The following is a 13,947-nucleotide window of genomic DNA, read 5'->3' as shown; positions in this document are numbered from 1 at the left end:
CATCACTTGAACCTTTTTACAGTGAATTTCAAGGTGTTGTTTAACATAAAGTAATATTTTATTACCATACCTAACTAAGCCTATGATGTGCCACTCGTGGCCTTTGGCCATGCATGGCGTGGGGGTGGCTGCATGGCCTGGCCTGCTACCAGGGCCAGTCAACAAGACCCTATGTGAGGGAAAGATCCTGTTGCAAGCCAACCGCATGGTCTTGCCGTGCTGCACAGGTACTGTGGTAGTCCTGTGAAATTATACAGTGGTCAGCCCTGAGGGCCGTGGTTGTATTCTTGTGATTTTATTGCCCATTGTATGTTCATTGATAATCTTTTGTAACTTTTTGTGATCTGTAGCTTTTATTTGTTCAATCCCTTATTGACAGAAGGTCTGACTTCTGAGCTCTCTTACACATCAGTAACTCCTATTTTTCATTGCATTACTGCGTGAGTGTGTTCCTGGATTTTTGGAGGCTCATATCTTCTGACAAAAGTATATTCTCATCCCTATCAATTGTCTATCTGATCTGTAGCGCCCTACCCTGGTCTGGAAAGGTTCCATACTAAAACATACAAGACACTACGGGGGTCATTCTGACCCTGGCGGCCGGTGGCCGCCAGGGCCACCGACCACGGGAGCACCGCCAACAGGCTGGCGGTGCTCCAACGAGCATTCTGACCGCGGCGGTTCAGCCGCGGTCAGAAGCGGAAAGTCAGCGGTCTCCCGCTGACTTTCCGCTGCTCGTTTGAATCCTCCATGGCTGCGGAGCGCGCTCCGCAGCCATGAGGATTCTGACCCCCCCTACCGCCATCCTGTTCATGGCGGGAAAGCCGCCATGAACAGGATGGCGGTAGGGGGGGTCGCGGGGCCCCTGGGGGCCCCTGCCGTGCCCATGCCAATGGCATGGGCACGGCAGGGGCCCCCGTAAGAGGGCCCCGCAAAGTATTTCAGTGTCTGCCTTGCAGACACTGAAATACGCGACGGGTGCCACTGCACCCGTCGCACCTTCCCACTCCGCCGGCTCAATTACGAGCCGGCATCCTCGTGGGAAGGGAGTTTTTCCCTGGGCTGGCGGGCGGTCTTTTGGAGACCGCCCGCCAGCCCAGGGAAAAACTCATAATACCCTCCGCGGTCTTCTGACCGCGGAGCGGTATAATGGGGGCGGAATTCTGGCGGGCGGCCTCCGCCGCCCGCCAGAATCAGAATCACCCCCTACATCTCCTCCTCTGTTAAATTAAAAATTGCATTTTTTAGACAATCAGCAGACGTACACACATACATATATACTATATAGACACATGTACAATGGTGTCTTCACTCTTAGTTGCCATCTTCAAATTTCACAAATCCAACTATTTGTTCTGACCCCCACTAGGCAGCTTCATGAACACCTGCTTCGGGTATAGACAGCTCAGTAAGCATGACCCTGAGCACTTCTCCTTGAGCCACTACGTCGAATGCTGTGGTGGTGAGCTATTTATTTCCTCATTTCTACACGTCAGCTTGCATTTTTCAACAACCTGGTTGATCTCTGCCTTGCAGCGCTTTGTAAACCTGGTTGTATCCGCCTTTAACGCTAATCTCGGTACAACGTATAACTTTATTTTACGTGGCAGCTCAGTACCCTTTAGTAAGGTGGTGGTCAAAGGTTTTTCACCAACGATGTGTAGACTTCTTAGTGAAGCTTTCTTTTCATTCAAATGCTTCACACAAGCTGCAGTTTTGCTTTGACTCCACATACACCAACTGTCGACAAAGGCACTTGTGGCAGGAACAAGCAGTTTGCTTGAACCACAGCAAACTCTCCAAAAGAGCACTTTCTTCTTCAGGTTACTTATTCCCTATTTTGTTGCCAGTTGTAGTGTCCTCCACAGCCTCAGTACCCGCCAATGACTATGCCACACATGCAGCTGTAAATCACTCCTCTTTATTTCTCTGCGTGTACATGTGAATTGCAACATTCTACACAATGCTACATTAGATTCTATTCTAGTAATTGCGTTACACTGACACGGAGTTCGTTAGGGTGCTGAAAAGCTCTGTCCTAAAACATTCAAGACACTACATTATCCCTGTTGAATATACATTTTTTTTGTCCTGTATCTTGTCTTCAGTGTTATTTTTCCGGTGTTATTTTCACTTATTTCTCATTTTTCATGTGTTATAATTTTTTGATTAATTCCTCAATCCCTCCCATCTTTCTTTCAGCACGCTTTATCGATGTGTCCATTAGATTGACTGAGTATCAAACAGTTTGCTCCCACCACTCCTCAGGGAAATCCTCATCCATGCCTTGGAATGTTTGCATTAACATTTAGTGCTACACATGCAATTTACTCATACTTTTGACTACTTACAAAATTTAAGAGTAAATTTATTCGGCTGCAAAAAAGGGGAAGAAGCCAAATTTACAAATGTAAGTTCCTACTGCCAAAAACAAGTGGTAGTAAGTTGAGCACCCTACACAGGCAACCACTGATACTGCAACACTCTCACTTAGAAAATAATGTAGATAGGCACTTAAAATAAAGCCCCATACAAAATGATGTTTATTAATTAATTATAAAATGGTCATTGTCAACTTATAAATGAATACAGTAACTTTTATTAAAATATAATTAAATTAATTCTATGTATCACTTTTATGAACTATTTATGCATAATACAATGCTTTTTTACTTTCTTTGAATTATTTTTTAATTTAAACGTCAGAACGTAATTAATTTAATTTAATGTTTAAGCTGATTGAAGATGAATTAAAAATTAAGTTAATAATGCCATAGCATTATTTTATTGTGTTCTACATTTACATTTACATATATAAAATTAATTTGCAATAATATTTAACATAAAGGCCATCATTACGAGTGGTGGAGTTGGCAGTCCTGGCGGTGAAGACCGCCATAACACAAGTACTGGAAGGCACCTGCAGAACACAGCCAAGTTACCGTTCAGCCTGCCACAGCGGAGGGGATGGCATGGCTGGTGGCAGACATCTCCAGGCGGGCGGTCAGGTAGTATCCCACGATCACATTACGAGGTTGCACACCACCAGGATTTCCGGGGTAGATTCATCGCCACCAAAAGCCTTGCGGAAATGAACAATGTATAAAGGAACACCCACCTTCAGGAACACCAACACTTCTGTAGGCACCATGGCACGTGAATTGCAACTCCTTCCAATGCTCTACCTGGCCATGCAACTCCCGAGCCAGCGAAGGCGACCAAGATACCAATCATAAGTACACCAGCCTAGCACACACTGGAGGGAAGGATGTTAGTACACACACAAAACACACATACGACATGGGAAGCCACGCCCACACATATACACACATGCAGACACGATAATACCCACAATCACCACACTTACTTGTGGAAGAAAAGCCAGGACTAGGTAGGTACCATCGACACCAATAGTGTTGTGCCGCTTATATATTATAAAAGTAACATTTTGAATAAAACTATGAACACACATGCCCAAGGGCCAATCCAAAAGTCCCACAGTGCCCTGAGTGCACTGGGCACAAGGTGACACCCCAACTTGATTCCTTACTGCAAAGTGCAGGCCTCCACAGGGAAAGGGCATCAATGGGGTATGCAGGCACCTCAGGGGAGGGGTGAGGGGGGCTTTGGACTTGGAGGGGGGGGGGGTTAGTCTGGGGGTTTTTGGGCTTGGCCGTGGAACTGGAGGGAGTGAGTTTGGCCTTGGAACTGGAGGAAGGGGGCTTGGCCTTGGAACTAGAAGTGGAGGGAATGGACATGGGCTTGGGTTTGGCAGGAGGAGCAGTGGATGTGACAGTGGCAGAAGTGGCAGGTGGTGGAGGGGCATGGCGAGGGCCAGTGGTGGACTGAGAGGCAGAAGGCAGGGGCCTGGGAAGAGTAAAAAGGCTCTGGGGAAACAGGAACTGGCGCAGTGGTGGAGAGCAGGGAAAACTCTCTGAGGAAACATTCTTTTGGGGACACAAGTGAGGTCAGAGTAAGGATGTTTGGGAGTGGAGGGAGAGGGTATGGTTGTGAGGTGTGTCATGGAGGTGCCTTAGGTGCAGGTGTGTGTGTGGATGAAATGTGTGTGCTGGGGACTGTTGGGTGGGTGAGTGCAGCTGTTTAGATGTACTGGGAGGAGGTGGGGAGGTGATGCAGGGAAAATGTGTGAGTGTATATTGAGGTGGTGTCTGTGCTGCATGTGGATGTGTTGACAGTCGTGGCGTCTGCACCAGTGGTGTATGGGGTGCGTTAATGGTGGTCAGGTAATGTGGGGAAGGTGGCAGTGAGGGTACATGTGGCAGGAACAGTAACTGATATGGTGCTGACTGCAGGTGTGAGTGGTGTACTGACTGTGAGGGGGAGGTGGTGGGGAAGTCAGTGCAGGGTGTGGATGTTATCATGTCTGCATGTGTCTGTTGTGTGTGTGCATGGCAGTGGTGGCATTTGTGGTGCTAATGTCTGTCCTTGCATGCTATGTCTGTTGATGTAGATGCATGTAGGTCAGTAGGTGTGCCTTGGATGGCTGAGGGGAGAGGGATGTGGGTATGGGAACAAGTAGCTGGAGGGGGGATGGAAGAAGAAGGGACACTGGCTACCATCAAGGAGGAGGCCAAAACCTGAAACGATCTCTGTAGGCCGGAAAAGGCACCGTGAATGCCTTCCAGGAATGCATTGCTCTTTTGCTTCTGGGGTGCCAGTCCCTGGATGGCATTCACGATAGTTGTCTGCCCTACAGAGATAGACCTCAGGAGATCAATAGCCTCCTCATTGAGGGCAGCAGGGCTGACTGAGCCAGGGACAGAGGCGCCTGCGGAGAAGGAGATGCCCACCCCTTTGGGTGAGCGGGCACCGGCAACTGGATGGGAAGCTACAGAGAGGGCGGTGCTGGTAATGGGGGTTGCCAAAAATGGTATGGTCAATCCTGTCTCCCCCGTGGCACTTCCCTCACCCTCTGTCCCACTGGTCCCCTCTGCTCTGCTGGTGTCAGCCTCCTGGGTCCCGTGGGCTGCAGCTTCCCCACTCGCTGGTACCCCTTCTCCTTCGCCAGATGATGCTGATTCACACAATGACAGAGGAGGACAGGGAGGGAGAGAGAGAGAGAGACAGTGTGCAATCGGTCAATGCCAGCACAACAGTAACACAGGGTAGAACATCAGCATTTGATGCCATGCTATGGTACACTATGCTCACCCCTACATCCTACAATTAGGGAACACCATGGGGGAAACCACAACAATGCACATGTCAGCTGGTAATGGTCTGACTGATGCAAACATCTACATGAGGAGTGGCATACCCTCCACACCTGTCCAGTACCTGCCCACTACCCATGGCTGTTGAGACAGGCATTTGATGGACTGCACACACAATAGAATCCTGCATGGCTAGTTTGCAGACCCACTTGGCTATTGCAATTAGCACTCCGACCACTTGGCACGCCCTACCCCACTATACATGCAGTGCCTGGATCTACCCCTGGCACAGTGGTTCGCCAGGACTGATCACAATGGTCTGACAGCCCAGGCCCAATCATCCTGTTGCCATGAGCTGGAAAGCACATCTATCTAGTTGGTGGCCACACTGTTTCAACATTGGAGGTAGCTTCCCTGCTATGAGTGACTGCATAGCATTACCCACACCTGTGATGCCAGTCCTGCCCAGATGTTCACTACCCATAGTGGACATCACTGTACCAAGCACCCACGCCACGGCTACCGAATGGTGCCCACCCAGAACCACTATGGCATCACATGTAGCAAGTGAGAGTGGGTACTTACCTCCATGTGGCTGCTGTGCTACCCTCAAGCACCCATCCACCTCAGGGTATGCCACCGGCAGTATGCAGGCCATTAGGGGGTCAAGGTACGACGGGCACCCCTCCCTCGTTGGGAGGATGTCCCCAGCTGGGCCTCCGCAGTCTTCTTGGCCCAGCATCTCAGGTCCTCTCACCGCTTTCTGCAGTGGGTTCTCTGCCGGGCATGGACCCCCAGAGTCCACACTTGGTTGGCAATGGCATGTCAATTCCCCTTCTTCTGATGGGCGCTGACTTACATGGGAGACAGAAAGAAGGACACAGTCATGTAGAGTTGCATCCCTGGGACAGCAGTGGAAAGCACACATCACACTTCCACACCCACACGTCGTCACCCAACGTAGCCTTAGGCCCCTCACTAATGTCCATGCTCCAGACACACCTCCACCCACGAAAGCCACCATGCCCATGCGCACAACTCACATACAGGACAATGACATTGGGCTCACCTGCTGCTCTGGTGCCCCATACAACTCTCCATATAGGGGCAGGACCCCGTCCACGAGTCTCCCCGACTCTTCCTGGATGAAGGCTGGGGCCCTGTCTCCTGTAGGACATGGCATCTTGGCTATCAGAGTCAGAAGAAAGCAGCACATACTGTGGAGGCCTTCAGTGCCTGAGGTTCAGGATTCAAGTGAGCTTGAGCACATGAAATTGCGGTCACGGCCGCCAGAGACATCACCATCACCACCAGCAGTGATCACCATTGGCTCCTGCCTCCCATAGGAAGCAGTGTTAACCAATGGTGAGTTGCACGGCAGTCGTGTCCGCCTACCGCCATGACGTGTGATGCCGGTGGGATGAGCTCACTTCCACCTGTCCCATACTTGCAGGACAGGTGGCTGCCATTTTACATGTCCAATATGTGTTGTTGGTGAAATGTTAGTGCGTAATGGATAACATTTGGTAACCTGTGGCCACATCAACACCACCTACATAGTCTGTGGTGCATGACAAATTACCCACTCTCTCCTGTTACCAGGTACGATGTAAGGTTGAGGATGAGGAACGCACCGGTGTACAGTCCCCTAGTCGACATTGCCATCCTGGAGGAGCTTCACGTCATCCAGACCTATTGCCTGAACCATGAGACAATCATGGAACTGGTGGCCCAGTTGAAGCCGGATCTGTTACCTGCCATTTGCCATCCAATACCATCCCTCCCACAGTGCAGGTGTTGTCAGTCCTCCACTACCTTTCCTCAGGCTCCTTCCAGGTCACAGTTAGCCTGGCAGCAGGGAGGTCACATTCCAGGTTTAGCAACATACTGGGGGATGTACCATGTGCCCTGCTCAAACATCTCTGCAGCTACATCCGGTTACCCCCATGTTCCACAGATTGGCACACGTCCCTCATGTCATTGGGGCCATTGATGGCACCCACATTGGCCTGGTGCCATCCAGGAACAGGTCTGTAGGAACCGCAAAAAGTTTAATTTGGTTAACATGCAGGTGGTGTGTCTCGCAGACCAATACATCTCCCAGGTGATGGCCAGGATCCCAGGCTCTGTGCATGATTCATTCATCCTGTTGAACAGCAGAGTCACACACATGATGGCACCACTTATGAGGAACCGGGCCTGGCTCATCGGTATGTATCCCTGCATATGTGTACGCCTCAGCTCTCTGCACTCTTGTGTCTCTGCCCTAATACCCTCCCGGGCTTGACATGCCTCTGACCTCTGTGCACACAGGTGGCTCTGGCTATTCCAACCTGCACTGGCTCCTGACACCCGTGAGGCATCCAACTACAGATGCAGAGAACCGTTACAATGAGGCTCACGTCATACCAGACGCGTCATTGAGAGGTGCCCTGCTGAAAGCCAGATTCCGGTGTCTGCATATCTCCGGGGGTGCCCTGCTCCACAACCAACAGAAGGTGTGCCAGATCATTGTGGATTGCTGGATGCTGCACAATCTGGCCCTGAGGCGTCACATCCCACTGTTGGGTGCAGAGGAGGGAGTAGTTGTACCAGTGGCTCATGAAGGGGACATGGAGTGTGATGAAGAGGAGGATGATAAGGATGCAGCTGACTCCAAGGCAGAGCTGGTTCGACAGTACTTCGACTGAGATGCAGGTATGTGTCAACTCTCTGGTATGTGTCCTCTACAACTGTCTGCCTTGTCCCTGCTACCACCTGTTGCCTGTGACCACTGATGGTATTGCTTTAATCTCTGCCTTTGGCTGTGTTGGGGGGTGTCACATGTGCCCATAACTTAGGTAGACACAGTGTACAGGTCAGGCCTATATAATCAGACAGCTGTTGTGCTGGTGCACTAGTGCCATCAACGTGTATGTACAAGGTTCCCTAAGCTGCCAGTTCAAGAGATATGTGTGTACAACACAGGGTTGTTGCATCTGTGCAGCATCTATCCTGGGAGTTGACGTTGGGTGGCAGTCCTACATTGTTGTTGGTGGCAGTGGATATGGGGTCAGGTCTGGCGCTGGGTACTAAGCTGCGCAAGAACGACGGAGGGCACCTCCAGGAACAAGACACATGGTTTGGGCGCGGGGGAAAGAAAAAAAAAAAAGAGAAAACAACAAAAAAAAAAGAACTCACCTGCTGCCCAGTGTGGCCCGAGTGGGCCGAGGGACGCGGTGCCCCTGGCTGCGGGACGCGAGCTGGGGAGTGCGAGTTGCTGCGTGCGGAGCCGCGGGCCCAACCCGGGGGCACCAGAGCAAAGCTCCTGGAGGAAACGGGCGAAGGCTCGAGATGAGGCAGTAGCCTGACCTGATCTGGCGTGGTGGTGCCGCTGAGGGGATCTTTTGGCACGCGCCGCGGCGGTTAACTGGAGCTCCCGGGCAGGCCCTCCCCCGGAGAGCTTATTGAAGACAGCTGGGCAAAGACTAAACCACACGAGAGAACATATATCCAGAGCTACTACGATTGTTCATTCGCCGTTCTGCATTTGATCTCGGGGCGCACAAAATACTAAACTAGGTACAAACTTAAATCCACAATCAATGCACAATGCGTCCAAAGCAGACACGAACATGGTGAAACTGAAACCCCCAAAGGGCCAACTTGAACCCAGACCAACAACCCCATCACTAGAAACAGATACAGAACTTAGCTCCAACGTTCTACGCAAAGTGTCGGAAACATTGGCCGCCCACTCTAACAAAGTGCTGCAAGCTGTACTCAACACTAGAACTTCACTAGAAGGCAAAATAGACACAGTGGTGGCAGAAGTTAACATCCTTCATACGGAGCATTGGAACCTAGCAGACAGGGTTACTACAGCTGAAACAACTCTCGAAATGGTGGAACCAGACATCGAAGAAATGAAACTCCGTCTCCAACAACAAGAGTCTGAGATACAACGGCTGCACAAGCGCGCAGACGAAGCGGAAGGCCGATCACGCCGCAATAATGTGAGATTCCTAGGGTTCCCCGAAAAGATCGAACAGCTAAATGCAGAATCATTGCTAGAACATTGGCTTAAAGAAACCATACTAACACAAGACACTCCACCATTCCTAGTAGTGGAACACGCACATCGAGTACCGGGGGCCCCCCGCCCAGGGGCCCCACCACCTCCACTAAATGTTAGATTTTTTAATTACTGAGACAGAGATCAGGTACTAAAGGGCTTCCGCACGTCAGGCCCAATAGACATTGAAAATGCAAAAATCACGACATTCCCACACTATACAGCCGGCGTACAGCATAAGTGCGCCACTTTCCACTCAGCAAAACAAGTACTGCACGATAAAAACTACTCATACTCCCTAATGTACCCGGCCAGACTACGTGTTGTGGATGGCGACAGATCTCACATATTTCCAACCTCGGAAGATGCATGGACTTGGATACACGCGAAGGGACTCGCAGACCCTACAGCAGAACCTCAAGAACAAAAAGAGTAGTTGTCCCGACAACCACGCCGAAAGAAAAGGCCAAAGCCCAGAACTGAATCATGCCCAACTAAGTCACAAGCAGCAGATGAACAAGCTCAAGTCTTAAAAGTAGCGAACAGATTTTCGTGCATATGCCCATAACCCAATCAGGACACCAACGACTCGGGCTCTGACTCGGCGGGCAGTCACCGTGGCCCATTGTCGTCACTGCTGATTTCTGGCCCAATATTCACCTCACGTTCAGCAGACGACCTCTAAAATAACAAACGTGGACTACAACTGAACAAATCCAAGTGTCTGCACTAAGGTAAAAGCACAACAAGGGTCGCACAAGACCAGTTCCCTCAAGAATCAATTGCGACAAGTCAAACTCGTCCATAATCTCCTAAGGAACACAAACAATAGACACACTAATATACACCCTGCTGCAATACGTGAGCAAAGCCCCCAAAAGGCGCAACATAGAGACTGAGCCGGGAAATGGCTATATCCGTATGGGACGCAACGCAGAAGCTATCTTGGACTATATACCAACTCCCCCTTAACCCTGTTGGGTTACCGAATGGACCTAGAAGGAACCAATGTATACATTTACACCAGTTGTGCCTGGCAGTTCACAGTTAGTGTCTTTTCTTCTTCTTTTCCCTTTCACCCAACATGCTCAACACTTATATATGCGGGAGGGGTGAGGGGGCTTGGGGCAGGACAATGGGGACTCAAGGGCGTGACAAGACTACTCCTGAGGCGGGCAACACACTACACTATGACTCTCAAACACTATGACGGCATACAACATAATAACCTGGAATGTTAGGGGCCTAGCCAATACAATTAAAAGACGCAGAATACATGCCTACCTTAAACGCCATAAGATACATATCGCTATACTACAAGAGACACACGCAACAGCACACAAACTGAGTGAAATCGGCAAAAACTGGTTGGGCATGGTATATGGAACTAAAACATCAACATACGCGAAAGGCGTATTAATTTGGATGGCCCCTGGTGTTCCTCATGTAGCCCAAGAAGTTCATATAGACAGCAGCGGCAGATACGTCTGCCTGGTCGGAGATTTAGATGGCAGACAGCTAACAATAATCGGGATATACGCACCAAACACGGGACAAGGAGAGTTCTTTCGGACTACAACTACACAAATCCCGCATGACCTGACCACACTTACTATTTGGGGGGGAGACTTCAATAGTGTGGTAGAAGTATAAGTGGACAGGTCCCATCCCCCACTAAAGGGTGCCCAGTGCAGCCTGGGAGAGGGAACTACAAGATGTGTGGCGATGTCTACACCCCACAGATAAAGAATACTCCTTTTATTCACCGGTACACCAGTTCCACACGAGAATAGATCTGCTGTTATGCTCAACCAGGTTAACACATATGATACATAGCGCATCATACATGGCAAAAGCCCTATCGGACCACAACCCCCTAATCGCGACACTAAAATGGGGCCCGCGGACCAGGCGCATCCCCACATGGCGCCTACAACCCACTCTACTACATGACCCCCCCTTCTGAAACAAACTAGCAGAAGAAATAAAATCCTACTTTACGATAAACACAAAGTCGACTGCATCACGCGCGACGGAATGGGATGGACACAAGGTAGTCATGAGGGGCATGTGCATGACAATGACAGGAGTGGTTCGTCGTGAGTTAACTACAGAGCTACACAACATAGAAGGAGAAATACAGGATAAGGAACGCGACCTGGCTTTGGGCAAGTGTAACAGCGACGAATTAAATAATCACAAAAAACAATGGAGCACAACCGATTCCCGTCTGCAAAAATTAAACTATAGACACTATACAGTGCGCTTACACGCCGAAGGCGACCGCTCTAGTAGAATGCTTGCATGGCTGGCAAGGGGGACACAGAGAACCACCCCTATAAACGCCATAAGACTAGACACGGGCACAATAGTAAACATTCAACTAGAGATTAATGACGCCTTCAAACAATATTACAGCACACTGTACAGAGCTGAACCCCCTCCACACCCATCACAATTGTCAGAGTTTCTCAGCAACGCCCCACTGATGCAGCTACAAGCAGCACAAATAACAGAGCTAGATAAGCCCATAGAAAAGGAGGAGATCCTACAGGTAATACAACAACTAGCCCACAATAACACACCAGGGACAGACGGACTACCTATTGAATACTACCAGACTTGCATGTCACAGACAATCTCACCATTCCAAACAATGTTACAAGAAACATACGAAATCGGACAACTCACAGAGTCACAACGAAAAGCGACAATCGTAGTCCGACATAAAAAAGGCTGTGATCCTTTGGATGTACGCTCCTACCGACCCCTATCGCTATTAAACTCACACTATAAAATACTTGGGAAAATACTAGCGAACCGTCTCCTGCCGTTGATGACCACCCTGATACACCCAGATCAATCTGGCTTTATTCCTGGGTGGAACACTTTTGTCAATATTAGGAACTTACTACGTATAATGGCCGAGATCCCTGAAGCAGATCACTCTTGTGCGGCGGTGCCATTAGACATCGAGAAAGCCTTTGACACGCTGGGTTGGCCCTTCTTGATGGCAACCTTACAAAAAATGAGATTCGGCGCTGGGTTCATGCGCTGGATATCCATATTATATATTAGTCCCAAAGCAAGGGTCAAAACTGGTGCCATCATCTCGGAGAAATTTGACATAAACAGAAGCACACGTCAGGGCTGTCCACTGTCACCTCTATTGTTCGCATTAGCAATAGAACCCCTAGCAGCAAGATTACCCAAGGAGGCAGCAAGATGGGGTATCCCAGATGGTGAGGAATTTTGCATCGTATCCTTATACGCAGACGACGCATTAATATACTTACGCAACAATACTGAATCTCTACTGCATATACTACAACTGCTTAATCACTATAGGACCTTGTCTGTCTTCCGTGTTAACTGGGCCAAATCATGTATATTCCCTATGCAGCCACTCCCAGAACTATGCGACAACACTGCAGCCGACAATGACTTAAAATGGGAACACACGACTTTCAAATATCTGGGTGTCCACATATACCACAGTGCCTCCAATTTAAAAGAAGGCAACTTAGAGCAATCAGATCAATAAAAGGGTCCGTACCCTTTTGGTGCTCCTTGCCCCTCTCACCCATAGGTAGAGTGGCTTTGATTAAAATGATCGATCTCCCCCGATTACTTTACTACTTCGCTGCACTGCCACTTATACTGCCAAAAGCATTCTTCGCGCAATTAACTAAGCTACTGACTGAGCTGATATGGGCCAATGGACGCCGGAGAGTAGCCATGACTAAGCTCTGCCTGCCAATAGAAAAAGGGGGTATGGGCACACAACAATTCAAACTCTATTATGCGGCACCACAGCTGCACTGGATCATGGTCTGGCTACAGGACCCCTTAAACCCAGAAGGTCGCAAAGTGAGGTCGCAGCTGGGACGCACTGATGTGCTGGGATGGCTTGTAGGCCGCGAGCCCCCTTCACCCCATAACAATGTTCTGATAACAGTGGCTGATCGAATATGGAAGCATTATGTCACAAGAGGCACCCACACACCATTATATTCACCCAAGATCCCATTATTAGCCATACCAGGGATAGACAAATTACAAGGCAGATTAGGCCCCATTCCATGGACCGCAAAGGGTATACAATTGGTCGGCGACCTGTTTGTGGACGACCATTTTATCTCCTACATGAAGTTAGCAGAAACATAAATGTTAGGACCCGGCGGATTCCTTCTACATGGGGCACTTAAGTATTTAATACGCAAAACATGAGTTAGCGGCAATTCAGAGCCACCAACATCATCTGCACTACATGAGTTATTGATAGGCGCCGGCATACAAACAAGTATCTCATGGATATAACCACACACTACAGGCATACCCGGAAGAAACACAAATGCAAGCCAAGTCCAGAATGGTCCTTTCAACCACTCGTGAAATATCGTGTAACGCCCGCTTCAGATATACCCAACTTAACTACTTACATCAGACATATTTAACTCCGACTTGCATAAAACGCATGTTCCCACAAACTACACCTGAATGCCCAAGATGTGGAAATACAGAGGCAGACTTTTACCACATGATCTGGAATTGCCCCCCGCTACTCCGTTTGTGGCACGACATGACACAACAGATTGCCACGTGGTGCAGTTTGCCTCTGATCCCCACACCCGAATCCTGCATATTAGGAATATGCCACAGGCGCAATAAAGACAAACAAAAATATTGATGTGCAGATTTTGCGTTTATTATACTTAA

The sequence above is a fragment of the Pleurodeles waltl genome, chromosome 5, assembly GCF_031143425.1.
Source record: "Pleurodeles waltl isolate 20211129_DDA chromosome 5, aPleWal1.hap1.20221129, whole genome shotgun sequence".
NCBI classification, from domain to species: Eukaryota; Metazoa; Chordata; class Amphibia; order Caudata; family Salamandridae; genus Pleurodeles; species Pleurodeles waltl.
The sequence above is the reverse complement of the archived record's forward strand: the minus strand, read 5'-3'. Positions refer to the sequence as shown.